This window comes from Ursus americanus, chromosome 10 (genome assembly GCF_024610735.1).
Source record: "Ursus americanus isolate L20-20 chromosome 10, mUrsAme1.1.p, whole genome shotgun sequence".
Taxonomy (NCBI): Eukaryota; Metazoa; Chordata; class Mammalia; order Carnivora; family Ursidae; genus Ursus; species Ursus americanus.
In genome coordinates, this window is record NC_142136.1 from 52,152,396 (window position 1) to 52,168,173 (window position 15,778).

Sequence of the window (15,778 nt, forward strand, 5' to 3'; positions counted from 1 at the left end):
TGTTAACTCCTCACAAAGTAGAATATCTCCTATCAAAAGCAGAATCACTCAACAGTTTCAATCAAAATCACTTTGCTTGATTTCCCTCTGATCATTATGTGATACTTTGTGGTTCGCTGTCTGTTTACATCTGCCTCCCCTCTCCAGGATGTAAGCTCCATTACGGCACGGCTGGTACGTCTTATTCCCTGGGTCATCTGCAGCAGCTGTAAGGGTGCCAACTCTTAGTAGGTACATTTGTTGAATGAATACATAAACAAGAAATTCAAATATCATTCCCTGACCTAATTCCACGTCCCATTTCCTCTCCCCAATGACTTATAAAACCTTATTTATTTATTTATTTATTTATTTATTTATTTTTAAAGATTTTATTTATTTGACAGAGAGAGACAGACAGCGAGAGAGGAAACACAAGCAGGGGGAGTGAGAAAGGAAGAAGCAGGCTCCCAGTGAAGCAGGGAACCTCTAAGACCCTGGGATCACGCCCTGGGTTGAAGGCAGATGCTTAACGACTGAGCCACGCAGGCACCCCTATAAAACTTTATAACTGAAATATTTATTAATTTTATTACTATTCCAGAGATTATGAGATTATACTAGAAGTATCGAATATTGTAGGGTCAATTAAGAGCATGGTACCTGAGATTTTATGACCTAGATAGGAGTCCAAGTTCTTTCTAGTTGTGTGGCCTTGGGTAAACGACTTAACTTTCTATAACTTGGTTTCCTCACTGGTAAAATCAAGTTATTAATATTAGCTATGTCATAAGGATTTTTGAAGACTAAAATTACACAAAATAGTGCCTGGGATCTACCAAGCACTCACTAAATATAACTCTATAATGGGTTGAAATCACAGAGAAAAGATTACTGGTTTAACAAAATGTAGGATTTTCTATCCTCAGCAGGTTTTAGAAGTGAGCCCTCTGTACCCAGAAGTGTTCAAAGAGAGACTTAAGTATCCACTTGATAGAGATATCGAAGAGAGGATTTACGCATCATAAAATCATTTACATTCGATAACTTTTAACAGTGCCCTTCCTTTTCTTTTAAACCTAAGATCCTACAGTCATGACTAACACTATAAACTGAAATTAAGAAGTATACAGCACAATTCCTAAATGCAGAAACCAGGAGCATTTCAGCCTCCTGCATCCAGCAGATGCATTTGTACTATTTTCTCAAGAGAGTCAATCTCTTCTCTGGACATGGGGAACTTCCTGTTGATCTCTGACCGCTGACATCTACATTACTGATCTCCTCATGAGACCACATGGAATTAGGGATGGATGAACATGGGAATTGGAGCTCAGGTGTTCTTGGAGATACAAAAAGTTAGGCTTGTCTAGAAGGCTCATGTTAAAGAAAATTAAGAGTAAGCCTGAAGGAGAGAAGCTGCAAATGAGCCAAAAAACAAACAAAAGACAAATAAACACTATACTTCTTAATAGGAGGGTAAAATTTAAATATATCCAAATCCAAAGAAGCCCATATTTTGATTGCAGATAGAGGGGTAGGAAACTGGGAACAAGCAGACCTTTCCCAAAGAGGTCTTAGTGTAGGGAAGAGTAGCTTCCAGGGCTTCTTTGAGAGGGCCACCAATGGGACTAGCACAGAAGGTGGCAATGGGCATCAAAAGCTATGTACTGGGGACGCATCCAGATGCAAGGGGCTGGTGGCTGGGTCTTCTTAAAGGAACGGGAGACCTGAAAAATCGAAATCCAGGCTCTGAGTGAAAGAATGAATCAGTCAGTGGGCTTCGTTCAATTCTGTGGTATCAGGATATAACCTGGGGTATGTCCTTGAGATACAGAAAACCCTAAATCACCTGCTACACCAGAAAAGACCAATTAAATGGCATTCTGCATTAATTTTTATGTAAAAGGATTTTTATCATACTCTACTCGGCTACAAATTAGCAGTCTATGTGTGCTTAGTCAGCTGAACTTCAGCTTGTTTTTGTTTTTTGTAAACAAGAATGGACCCTCTTAGCACCAAACAAGTAATGCTATGAGCATTCACAGACATAGTATAACTGAATTCTCACCAGTGGTAGATTTAAAGCAGCTTCTCTGTGAGGAATTTTCAAGTGCCAACCAGAATAGCTGTACCAAGGACAGTTCCCGTATGCTCAGGTGAATACCTAAAAATACACACTTATTCTCCTTTCTATAGCAGTGAAAGTCATTTTCAGTGACCCTACAAAGGACTTTGATGTCAGTGTGTGTTAGCCTCAGCTAAGCTGTTTCAAATCCTATGCAGACATTGGGGGAGGGGGAGGGGCTTCTTTGAAAATTCTGATGAGCTAGACAAAAGTTGTTTTGAAATTACTCTATTTCTTCCACATTGTTTGCACACAATTTTTAGTAAGCTCATCTTCAGCTCAAAGAACTTCAGTTTATTTTTATAGGTAAGGTTCTACTCTTTACCAAGGGTATGCTGATTTTTTGTGTGTGTATGTATGGTATGTGTACGGAAACTTGCTTGAGTATTTAGGAATTTAGTTCAGAACTTGAGACGTTTTAAATGTAATGTATATATGTTATTTTGTATGCCATGTTTACATTCAAGAACTTGTCAACTTAGTATGGCTTGCCCTTTGGGAGATTAATTGCAGCAGATGGTAATAAAAGTTAGGACTCTTGTGTTGAAATATGATATATTGATTTATTTTAAGGCTATTGGAAGAGTTAGTTTATCTGGTAGAGCTTGTAGTCTCTTGTACCTAAACATAGATCAAAATATTGGAAGGGGAAGGATTTGACCCAAACAATTTTAATAATCTGTGATTCCTCATAGTTCCTTCTGGTATCACTATTTCACTGGTTTCAGCCAATTCCCAGAGAGGGGGAAAAAAAAACAAAAGCAAAAAACAATTTCTTTCATACAAAATTAAAAACAATTTTTTAAAAAATTTAAATTTTCTCACAAGTCATATAGAACTATCCCATCAATGGAGAAAAAGGTTTAAAAGGCATATTTTCCAACCATAAGTGGTTCTGAATTATAAACGATAATGTCCCTAGTATCTTAGTGGGTGTTTCTAGTTGTCACAATAAACTGGAGGACTCCACTGGCCTTTACTATGTAGGAGCCAAGAATGCTAAATGTCTTGCAGTGCACAGGACGGCCATTCACCATGGAGAACTGCCCCCTGAAAACGTCACATTTTAGGGGACACAAGGAGAAAATACAGAAAAATATAGAAACAGATTAAGAGCAGAAAATTATCTCCTTCTGTTCATGATACATCAAGTGGACACAAAAATATATATAATGATACATAGTATCATACCATGATTAAATACCATAGCTCTACCACAGAATACCACAATTAAAACCATAGATCTACTTAGTACATATCCTATCTGCACCCTGGAAACAGAAAATATCTTTCCTTTCCAATATCTGTCAAATAGGCACAAAATTCAACAATGTATTATGCCACAAATAAAACATCTATACAGCCCCCAAAATGGGAAAGTATAGAAAACATTCCCTTATCACAATGCAATAAAACTATCAATTACTCACAAAACTAGAAAAAAAAATATGCTCTGTCTTCTGAAAATTTTAAATCTGTCTCATAATTCTCAGGTCAAAAAAAAAAGGAGAGCACCTTGAAAAGAACTATGTAAAAAAATCCATGGGCTAGATAAAGTCGTGTTCAAAGGAAAATTCATTGACTTTAGTTTATTAATAAATAAGGAAGAATAAAAAATAAATTAAGCATCTAAATTAGGAAGTTAAAGGAAACAAAAACTACAGAAAGCAAAGAAAGGAATTAATATACTTAGTATAAATTAATTGGAAGAAAGGAGAGTAGAGGATTAATAAATCAAAAAGCCGGGTACTTCAACTGTTAGCTAACCAAATCAAGGGGGATGATGAAGGAAACTGATTCAATTATACAAAATAAGAATCAATAAGAGGCAAATAACATCAATATAGAGGACATTTAAAAAAATCATAACGGATTTCTTTGCTCAACTCTGTGCAAATAAATTTCAAAACTTGGATGACAGAGATAATTTATAGAACATATGGCATGCCAAACTGCTTCTAGAAAAGAGAAAAGATCTAATCAGACAATTACCATATAAATAAAGGAAGTTGTTAAATGGTTACCACCAAAACTGGGGACACACACACACACACACACACACACAGAGCCTAGATGATTTCAGGGCACAACTTGCCAAATCTTTAAAATATAGGTTAATCCCAATACCATTTAAACCATTCCAGGGCACCTGAGTGGCTCAGCTGGTTAAGCATCTGCCTTTAGCTCAGGTCATGATCCCAGGGTCCTGGGATCGAGTCCTGTATCGGGCTCCCTGCTCAGTAGGGAGTCGGCTTCTTCTTCTGTCCCTCCTGCCTGTGTGTGCTCCTGAGCGCTCTCTCTCTCTCTCTTTCTCACAAAAACAAATAAAATCTTTAAAAAATAATAAAAAAATAAACTCTTCCAGAGTTTACAAAGCAATAGTAACATTGATACCAAAACCCAACAGACTACACCAAAAAGAAAATTATAGAGCAAACTCAGGAATAGCAATGCAAAAATCCGAAATTAAATACTGACAAATAGAATCCAATTTAAATAATAATGTGCCTGGCCAAATGGAATTTATTTCAGGAGTGTAAAGAATAGAAATTTTAAAAACAAGATCAAAAACTTAAGAAAAAATACGTCAGCACCAAATCCCTCACTAGAACATTCAATGCCTTTTACAGTACGACCGTTTTCATTCCACATTAATACCGCCACTCCAATGACAGTGCCATTTCCTATCTCTTGACCTCTGCCAACTTGGCATCTGTGTTTGGAATGCCACAAGCCCAAACTTGCTCTCAGTTCTAAATGTCCTATCCCCCCATCAAAACCAAATTTAAATACTAACTCATAAGAAAAGCTTCCTTGATTCTCCCCATAATCAGAAACTTCTCTCCTTTTGCTGAAAAACTGAAAAGCTTTCTCCCTCTCTCTTACAGCACCTGTCGCAGTTAACCCTGTATTAAAGGCATCCATGCAAAGCACTACTTCTCCTATTAGACTAGAAACTTCTTTGAGTGTAAGGGCCATGTCTCATCTACCTTTGTATTCTAATCACTGCAAGCACAGATCCTTACACACTTTCATGTTCTGGTGTACAAATGCAAAAATCCAGGATATAAAAGCAAGAGCAAGCTGAAGACTTACGGGTAGCGGCTTTCCTGAAAATGTTACTGCATGTGCATAGAATGAAAAGTTAGAATCTGAACATCAACAGGGCGCCGGCCCCACTCTCATCCTGCAGCCAGAGTCAGGGCAGCATGAAATGCACTCCGGCTCCAGGCTGAGAAACTCTAATTACCCTCAGCCAGCCAGCAAGCAGACAGCAACAGCTATTGCAGAAGCCAGAAAGCAGCTCGAACCATCGATGTGCGGCATGCAGGTGATGGTGAGTAAAGAAGTCAGGATGGAATTGCTGGTTTCATTAGATTGTTGGTTAGGAAGCGAGTACTTCACGCACACACACCAACCCCAGCACACACAGGCATCCTCTTCATATTTCATTTTCCTGAAGTCCAAATATTAACCCGTGTCCTAAAATTTCACTGAAAATGTACAAGCTTGTGAGACAGTCATAATGTCGAGCTTCAAAATGTATGTGCAATTTGTTATGCGTGGCAGGGTCAACAGTCCTATCAAAATTGCACCAGAAGGTTTGCAAAGAACAGAATATTAAGCAGAGCAGAGACTATGGGGATTTAACGTGAGAAACTGACATGAAGTTAAAATGGCACAAAGAGGCCATATTCCTACCACAACTGATACACTTTTTGAGAACTGGACTTTCAATATAAACCCGTTATTCTGGGTACAATTTCAAAAGCAATGAAATCCGATGAAAGGACAAATTTCTGGTTCATTCTGAATACAAGAGTCACAGTTAATTTTAAGACCATGGAAACAAAGAAGCTGACATAGTTGACACTTTCCTGCAGGGAAATCTAGCAGTTGTTTCTTTGTTTTGTTTTGTTTTTCCTGCGCCTCATGTTGCTGCACCCCTCCTTTGGAATGTGCCCTTCACAGATGTTCCAGACGCGTACCCTGGTTTTCCTCCTACTTCTCTAATGCTCCTTCATCTTTGCAGACTCTCCACCCGCCCTGACATCTCGGTGGTTGTCAGACCTCCATTCTCAGCTCTCATCTTAACCCGCACTGCACACGTGGCCATTTCAGAGCTCGCTATTGACGGCTTCAGCACTAAATGACAATCAAAATCTGTCTCTGGATAAGAATCACATACCCAAGTATCCCCAGCCCATCAGCCTCATATGCATAAACTTTACTCACTTTCTCCATCCACACTGGCAGAGGTTGAAGGATGGTCTTCCAAAGATGTCCACGTCCTAATTTCCAGAACATTTGGTTATGTTTCCCTACATAGCAAAAAGGATTTTGCAGATATAATTTAGTTAAGGGGCTTGAGATTATCCAGGTGGATCAATGTAGTCACAAAAGTGCTTCCAAGAGTCAGTGTTAGAGTGATTCAGTGTGAGAAACATTTGACTGGTCACTGCTGGTTTTGAGGATGGAAAGGAACCATAAAGCAAAGAACATAAAGAGCCCTTAGGAGCTAGAAGAGGCAAGGACAGATTCTCCTCTAGAATGTTTGGAGGGAGTGCAGCCATGCTATGCTGATGCCTTGATTTCAGCCCAATGAAACCCAGTTTAGACTTATTACCTCCAGAACTGCAAGATAACAATGCTGTATTGTTTTAAGCCACTAAATTTGTGGTATCTGTCACAACAGCAATAAGATACTAATACTACCAATTCTCCCAATTGCCACTCTGCCACATGACTTGCCAAGACCTATTGATTCTTCTTTATGTTCCCTGCCACCCATTTGTTCTTATCACCATGGGTACTCCCCGAGAAGGAAATGTATCCTATGAGTCTTTGCTAGTCTTCCTCTGTCTACGCAGGCCACTGCTTCCCCCAACCCTAATTTGGGCAAAATCAGTCTTCAAACTGTCCCCAGAAGATCTTTATAAGACACAAATCTGATAGTCTCAAGCCAAATGGCTCACTATTGACAACAAAGTGACAATAAGCTTCTTTACCTGATAAAAGGGCCTTCATATTTTGACACCTGACTAACCATCCAATTTTAATCTCCGTCCTCTGTCCAGATTTAGTGCTCCACCCAGCATTCCATCCATACTTGGTACTTCGTCTTCACTCTGTATAGTGTTCTCACTACTTGTCTAACTGGCGAGCTCCTACATACCTTTCAGTACTGAATCAACTGTGTCGGCAAGCTTTCGAGAATGAGCTCCTTGAAGGCTAGGACCTCTCTCCATCTCTTTCCCCACAGTGCCTAGCCTAGCCCTCACTCTGAACAAACAGAAGGGACAAGTTTTCCCTTCACATGACTGCTGGCGTATGCCTGCTCTATCTTTCTCCTAGTTTTGGCTCACGTTTGGCTTTGGAATTACTTTGAGAAATAACCCAGTAAGACGTCATGCCTTCATATGCCTATATGTTCAAGGACCAGGTGCTAGATTTGAGAATGGGTACTAGAACGACCAACCCTGGCATCATGGCCTCTTCTTCCAGTGCTAAGAACTTTGCCTTAAAAGACTGATTTAGGACAAGAGGCACCTGTCAATGCCAATTCTGCTACAGATGAAGACCGACTCACAACTCCTCACATGCCACCCCTTCACTTTCCCTTCTTGGTGATAAAGAATTCCACTGTCAGTTTTCAGCATAGTAAGTTTTTGTACTTTCAAATCATTTCATTCCTTTCGTCTGGCCCATCTCCGATTTGCTAATATTGTGTTTAAAATATGTCTTTTTTTAAGTTTAAAATTAGACTCAAATATGGGCTTTATCAACACTGAACACTGTGAGTGGATTATTTTATGATTTTTGTGTGTTACATTCCAGCTCATGCAACCCCAGATCATGTTCTCCTTTTTGATAACAACCGTATACATTGCTGACTCATATCCCTGAGCGACAGGGTGAGAATGGCTTTTTACCGGCAGAATACTTCCATGTCAATTCCATTCTTTATGATGGCTAGGATAATCTATTAGTATTTTTTCCCAGAAATATAAAAACCTCACACTTTTGCAAAGAACTGTCTAACGCACTGACGGTATAACTCACCTTGACTTGATGTTCCAATCTATAATTGGAACCATTAGACTCAAATCAAAGCCTCACAAAGTTCTCTAGCCATTTCCTTCATTTTTAAACATATGTTATATATTTGTGTGGGTAACATTTTAGTTCAAAATAAAAACAAATACACTATTCTTTAACTGTCAGTTTGGAAGCCGTACTTCATTTTAGAAGCCATAAACACCAGAAATAATGAGTTAGACAGACCATGTGGAAGTAGTTTCAGGGGCTATCCTCTGATTCCATTAACTTCTGTGCATTTTTTTCTTTTAAATCTACAACGAGAAAGACACAGTGGAGAGCAGAGGATGCTTTTTAAGTTAATCTGCCTTTCCGATAAAGCAATGGAAATGGAGGTTCAAATTATGTTTCTGAAGTAAAATGGGACAAGATAAACAAAAAATTTCATCTCTAATTGGCTGCTGGGAAAAAAATCTCACTGCAGATTAAGTATGTTTCTATTAATTTAAGTAAATTAGTTCATTTTACTTTCTCACATTGATGTGATAAAATTGAAGCATGCACATTTAAAATTTTTTTTGACATACTTTAAAGATAGATTTAATATTATCTCATTAAAATGGATATATAAATGAGTGGATTTGGAGTGAAAAATCTGGATCACAGTCTTAGCTCATTTGTTCACTATCAGATCAAAGAAGTCCCATCACCCCCTCTAGATCTCCATTTCTTTTATTCAGTAATGGCAATCAGCAATCACACTCACAAAGTTTACACCTTGTCTTTATTCCTCTCTTGTGAGTATGGCTGAGAAACCCATACTACACTTAAAGGAATGAAGAATAAGATGAAACTACGAAACTGTAATGGGGACCAGTACAGGCTTTAAGAAAGGCCCTAGCACTCCAATGTGGGGAAAGTGAGGTTGAAATTTGAAGCTGAAAGTCTTACTTGCCCCCCATTTCTTACGCCTCCTAGAGACAGGGCTTCTGGGCTATAGTTTCCTTGTCAATCCGATGGTACCCATTTTAAGACACTGTCCTTACAGTGGTAATTCTACTCTGAATCTTACATAAATGATAAACACAGGGTTACTCTAGTGATACAGGTGTGTGGATGCAGAATCTTGTCCAGTCTAACTCGGCCTCAGAGCCACATATAGCAAGAGCTTAAAATCAACAAATGAGATTTAAATATGGTTGTTTCCAATACTAAAGTCTCAGTATCTTAACTTTGGGCATTTGTCCGATGTGGAAAGAGGAAGTGGTATTTTAAAGGTAAAGAGCTCTGTGCCAGACTTGCATTTCCAACCATCGCTGGACTAAATATTCAGGAAAGCTATCCTGTCAAAAAACACCTACATGTTGGATAAATTATAACTAGCTTACATACACACACATTGCCGAGCTCTCCAGAAAAGAAGGGAAGCTAATAAAAAATAGGACCCACAAACTAAAATCATAATGGTAAGAAACCCTGAAGCTCAGGCTTCCCTGAAGACAAGCGACTAAACCAGGCACCCATAGTGTGGATATTAATGGGAGAAGAGAGCTATTAACCCTGAGACTCCTAGATTGAACTTATACTTGAAGGAACCTCACCCTCAGCGCATGTGAGCACTAGAAGCTAACAATCTGCTGCAGAGGAAATAGATAGAAAGCCTACCTATCCCTGCCTGTTCCCAGGATAAAAAGAAATGTAAAAATGAATATGATAATGTAATAGTTTTCCCTTAAAATCTACACCAGGAGACCAGATCTCATATGGCGGTGGTGTTCAAATTTACATTACTTGGGCTATCAGGAAAACCACAGCCAAATAACTAAATAAAAGCTGCCCTAAGCACTCTCTGATGCCCAGCTGAAGAACAGGCAAATCTATGCTGGAGAAAAACCCGCATCCTTAATGCGTTAATCATCTCAGGACGCCATAACAAAATACCATGGACTGGGTGGCTTAAACAACTGAAATTCATGTTCTCATACGTCTAGAAGCTGGAAATCTGAGATCAGGGTGTCAGGATGGTCAGGTTCTGGCATCTCATTGTGTCATCCTGTGGTGGGAAGAGATCTCACCCTCCTCTTTTTATAAGGCTACAGTCCTATCTGGTTAGGGCCCCACCCTTAATACCTAATTTAACTTCAATTACCTCCTCGAGTTTCTATCTCCAAGTACAGTTACATTAGGAGTTAGAACTTCAGCATATGAATGGGGGGTTGGAATTCAGTCCATAACAATTAGTACCATTCTTCATAATTCCCACAGATTGAGTTCAGCCAAATATGAGCTCATAATCAACTATTACAAAATGAAGATAAGAAACCAAGCCACCATGGGCACCCATCAGAAGCACCAGAAGTCAGAGGTTTAAAACTTCAGTGGCCTCAAATATTAGCATTATCTGATACAGAATATAAAAGAGTTGTGTTCCAAATGGATAAAGAAATAAAAAAGAAAGCATTTCTCATGAGCAAAAAAATAAGACTATCAAAAAATATTCAGTCAGACTTAAAAGATAATATAACAGGTATTTTTGGAAATTAAAAAGAAATTTTTTGAAATTAAAACTCAATGATACTTAATACCACAAATTAGCACACAACTGGAAAGAAAAGCTCAGTGAGCTAGAAGACAGACTTGAAGGACCAAGAGAGATTACAGCACAGTGTGACAAAGACCATGGAAAATGTGAAAGAGGTTACAAGATGTGGCTAGAAAATGACAAGAACTACATCATGATCAAAAGTTTCTTTATCCAAAGATGCAGTAAAGAAAGTAAAGAGTTAACCCACAAACTTGGTGAAGGTAAAACCCACAAAGGATATTAGTTAGGATACATAGAGAATGCCTCTCCATCAAAAGATAGATAACTCAAAAGAAAAATGGGCAAATGTCTGAAACAGATATTTCAAAGAAGAAGAAACACGAATGACCAATAAAGTTATGAACAGATGGTCAAATCGTCACCAGAAAAATATAAAAGTAAACTATGAGATACAAGTTAATACCCAAGATTGGAGGGGTGGGGGTTAGAAAACCTGTGGTTTCCAAATGTTGACAAGAATGCAGAGCATTGAGAACCACTAAGAATTTAAATTTGTACAATCACTTTTTTTTGAGAGAGAGAGAAAGTGCGCACCCGGATGCAACTGGACGGGGGAGGGGCAGAGGGAGAGAGAGGGAGAGAATCTTAAGCAGGCTTCATGCCCAATGTAGAGCCTCATGCAGGGCTCAATCTCACGACCCTGAGATCATGACCTGAGCTGAAAGCAAGAGCCCAACACTTAACCAACTGAGCCACCCAGGTGCCCCAAATTTGTACAACCACTTTAGAAAATAATTTGGCATGGCATTTGAAGATGCACATATCCACTGACAAATCATTTCAATTGATTAAATCTATTTCCCAGAAAAACACTTACACATATGAATCTGACTTGAGAAAGGTCAAAGGTCTTAGCAGCATTGTTTGTTAAAGCAAAGCAAAGCAAGCAAGCAAGCAAGCAAGCAAGAAAGAAAGAAAATACAACTATGAGGAACTCAAATTAAGTCCATCAACAGATCATCAAAAACTTTGGGAACAGTCCTACAATAGAATATCTCATAGCATGAAAGTCGATGAATTGTAGCTACACTAATCAACGTGGATACATCTCAGGAAAATAATGTTGAGTTAAAAAAAGCAGAATAGAGCTGACTCTATAAACTCTGAAAACCTATAACAATACACTGTGTACAGATGCATGCATGTGTAGTAAAATCGTAAGACAGGACACTGTAATCACAGAGTGGTTTGGTGGGAGAGAGAGAGACGAGAGAAACAAAGAGAAGAAGGGGACACAGGAGGCATTTGCTTTATTGCTGACACACCGCTTCTTCAGCTGAGTGGCACATGTACAAATGCTGTTTCGTTCTTTTTTTATAATGTAAATATATGTGATGTGTTTTTCATTATATGTATAAAACATTTCATTAAAATTCCAAAAAGAGCACTGGGGAAGGCGGTGAGCAGCAAATTCTGAGCAAATCTGAGGACCTGACCAGGTATGTCTTTGGTTTCCTCCCACCTGCATCTCTTCTCAACCTTAAAGGCACATCTAATAGGTTCCATCCACAAATCCTGCCAAAGGATTATGTGATAATCATGGTTGGTGCTAATAAAAGTTTGAGGTAACTCTTCCAAGGGAACCTTTGAAGTCAGAAGGTCAGCTTGGTCTTTGAAGCGCTCCCCGTCACCTGCCCATCTGCCGGCTGTCACCGTCCCTCTGCAGCTCCCACCACCACTGGGCTCTCAGTGGAGGGGCCTGGAGGATTGGCCCGCAGACCACTTCAAACAGCTTCTTGGAGCCAATTCGAGATGGCTAATTACTCCTAATTATCACAACACTCTGTATGTATTTTTTACAGTATATGGTTGGCAGGTTTTTAATCATTCATCTTAGTAGGGAAAAAAAGTCACTTGAACAGATTTTTGACTAGCTATAAAATGTGAAAGGACTCTAGGAAAGCGTACCAGTCCAACTTCTTGTAATTTGATTACCATTTAAACATAGTGACTTTTGGATTCAAGACTTTTGTTATTGTAATTCAGCTAATCAAGTTTTCCCGAAACATTCAGTCTTTATACAGTTTACTGTATATGCAGTAATTTAAAATGTTGACCATCTGGGACAAGTAAAAACAAAAAGTGTGATTAACTTATGTGAACATTCATGTGGTTTTACTCACAGATGCTTTAAAATACAATTATTGTTGTACTTTTTAAAATAAAAACAAACACACAGAACGGAAAAAGAAATCCTAGGGAAGAAAACATTAAGGACTAGGCTATTTGATTTACTCTTGATTAACTTTTGTATTTAATAGAATATCAATACCTATTAGGAGTTGATTTATATTAATTAAAATTATTTTAGTTGGATTTTATTTTTATATCAGAATGCAAAACTTGTTGGTATAGATTTTTCTATGCTGCTAATTTAATCTTAATGAAATATACTATGAAAGGAAGAAAGGAAGGGAGGAAAAGGAAGAAATTAAGACTCTTGCTAAAAACAGCCTACATGATTCAACTAAGCCAATTTGTGCATTGATATCAGAGTGCTATCCTCCTCTGCAGTGGAAAGGTCCTAAAAACACTACTGTTTATCACAAACTCTTCTAAAGTCAATTTGGATCTGATGAAGTCGAGATTATTCAACATTCTGAAAATCGATCTCAAATGGTGATTGCTTGTAAAGATTTCTTTGCCTGGTAACCATAGAAAAACAACTGCAGAAATTGTTAAAGTTTAATTTAGTATTCTGTATCATCAAAGTTTTCAAAAACATCAGCAGCTATCATTATAGTTATTTGGTAATGATATTTGGCTAGTGTTTCAATATTAACAGAATAAATGCCAGCTAATTCCAAGAATTGCTAGTATAAAATTTTTGCTAATAACTATTTTAGAGGAGAATAACAGTCTAGGGTCTAACAGAGACTGTGTTTTAGAGCGACTTCCAGGGAGTCTATTTCTCTTCCTGTAGCTTTTGTGGATTACTTCATGGGCAACACAGAGATTCTACTGTTTTGTCCAAAATGCATGCTCAGGTCTACACACATCCAGGGAGAAGGACCAAAATGAAGAAATGATTCCATAGCCTTACCTCCTGATGGGGTCAGAAATAAAATTCTTTGAGGATGGGGTAGGTGGGAGTCTGAGGGGTAAGTGGGAGTCTGAGACTGTGGGACGAGGCCCCTTCCAGATCCTTGGGGCAGCTGCAAATTCCCTACCTTTGTTCTCTTGGTTCCACTACCTATAGTGAAACCCTTAAAACAAAACAAAAAGCCCTTCAAAGCTTACCTGGGAGGTGAAGGGAAATGATGAGCTGCTACGGAGAGTGTTCTCTACATAGCAGGAATCAGAACAGGTAGGGGGCAGCTTCACCCATGAGGACCCACTGGGATTTGCAATTCCGCTGCTGTCCTCCATTGCCCCCAGCATACACTGGGACTCCTAACACAACTCATCAGCCTTCTCTCAGGAAAAGTTCTTGGACTATTTAAAACTCAATTCATAGTGAGGATGCTCAGTAAATATTAGTTTTCTTAACTCTTCCTTCTCCTTTTGTCAAATCAGTGACCTATTTTGCACAGGGGAAGCTGAGTGAGTTGAAAAGCACACTGAAACTGGCATTTCAGCCGGTTGAATCTACCTGGGTTTCTGTACTGGAGTCCAGGCCTCCTGTCGTCTACAAGGTCGGCCAGTGTTTGTGCCCTGACGTGCCCTCTTCTCTAGGACTGAGCCCCATCCACACCAAGGCCCATTTGTGCTTGGCTGAATGAAAGTGTATCGAATTGCAAGGAAAGAGGGCAGAAGAAATTCTCCCAAGATGCACAGATAATCTGCTCCTTCAGACAGCTGTCCGCCCACTGCAACCTGGAGTGCACTATCCAGAGGTGTGGACGATTCTTTGAGCAGGGGACTCTGATAGTCAGCAAGTGAATGGCGGCCGTGAAAACAGCACCTGGCCTAGGTCTACGAACAGAGGTCAAGGACTTCTTAGACTACGCCTGCGGGTGTTTATAGTAGGAATAAAGATTAATCTATACACATACACACACACACACACACACACACACAATTTCTCAAAATAGTATCTTCATATAAGTAGAGTTACATTAGTATAAAACAAAGTGTTTGAAAATTACAGGCAATGTAGCAACAATTCCTGCATTATCCGTTTGTTTAGTTAGTACTTTAGTTCACAAGGCTAATGAGTATTTTGTGCAAGTTGGAGGAAGAGGCTGACATAGGACCCACACCATCTCATCTTTGGCTCATACAGCAGGTGGTTAGGATATGCCAGGTACTGTCCTGCCTTCTGTTCATTATCTCGCTGAATTTTCACAACCACCTTGGGAAGTAGGTATTATTACGTCCATTTTACAAATAAAGAAACAAACATTGAGAGAATTTAGATAACCGCCCACAGTCCCACAGCTAACTATTAGTAGAGCTAACTTTCCAACTCAGCCCTACCTCTAAATCCTATACTCGAGACTAAAGCACTGTTTGTTGGGAAACGGTGCATGTGGTGGACATGGACGTGCCCCATTCCAGTTTCCCTTTAAAAGAAACCGCTGCAGGAGCACAGCTGATGGAGAGTCGCTGTCGCTTTGCAAGCGCCATGGCTTTCCTCTGAGACCACGGTTCCCTGGGGCTGAGCATGGTGGGTACCGGAATTGGCCCATTCCCAGCAGCCCCTGGGATTGCCTCTAACGCTGCACTACCCAGTTTGGTAGCCACTAGCCGTATGTGGCTACTGAGCACCCAAAATGTGGGGAGCGTCCCTAAAAAACTCAGTGCTTATTTTTATTTCATTTTAATTAATTTAACTCTAAGTAGCCCAAGAGGCTCTTAGCTACCATGCCGGACAACACAAACATAAAACACTTCCGCCATTGCAGGAAGTTCTATTAATCTGCACTGCCCTAAGAGGACAACTTTTGCTTGGGGAGATCATCGGGGTGAACTCTACGCAGATCCAAAAGAGAGGGCAAAGAGACTTCCTCCAGGGGCACTTCCTTTTGAGACAGCGAGCGATGGGCACCAAAAAGGCTGTCGGAGGAAGAGCTCAGGTGATCCCT

The 15,778-nt window shown here is 39.4% G+C and overlaps 1 protein-coding gene across 1 annotated transcript in view; it reads right to left on the reverse strand.

The window, feature by feature from the left end:
- Positions 1-15,778, reverse strand: part of LOC148109364 (uncharacterized) — a 296,844-nt gene that overhangs the window by 107,547 nt on the left and 173,519 nt on the right. The window lies entirely within an intron of this gene.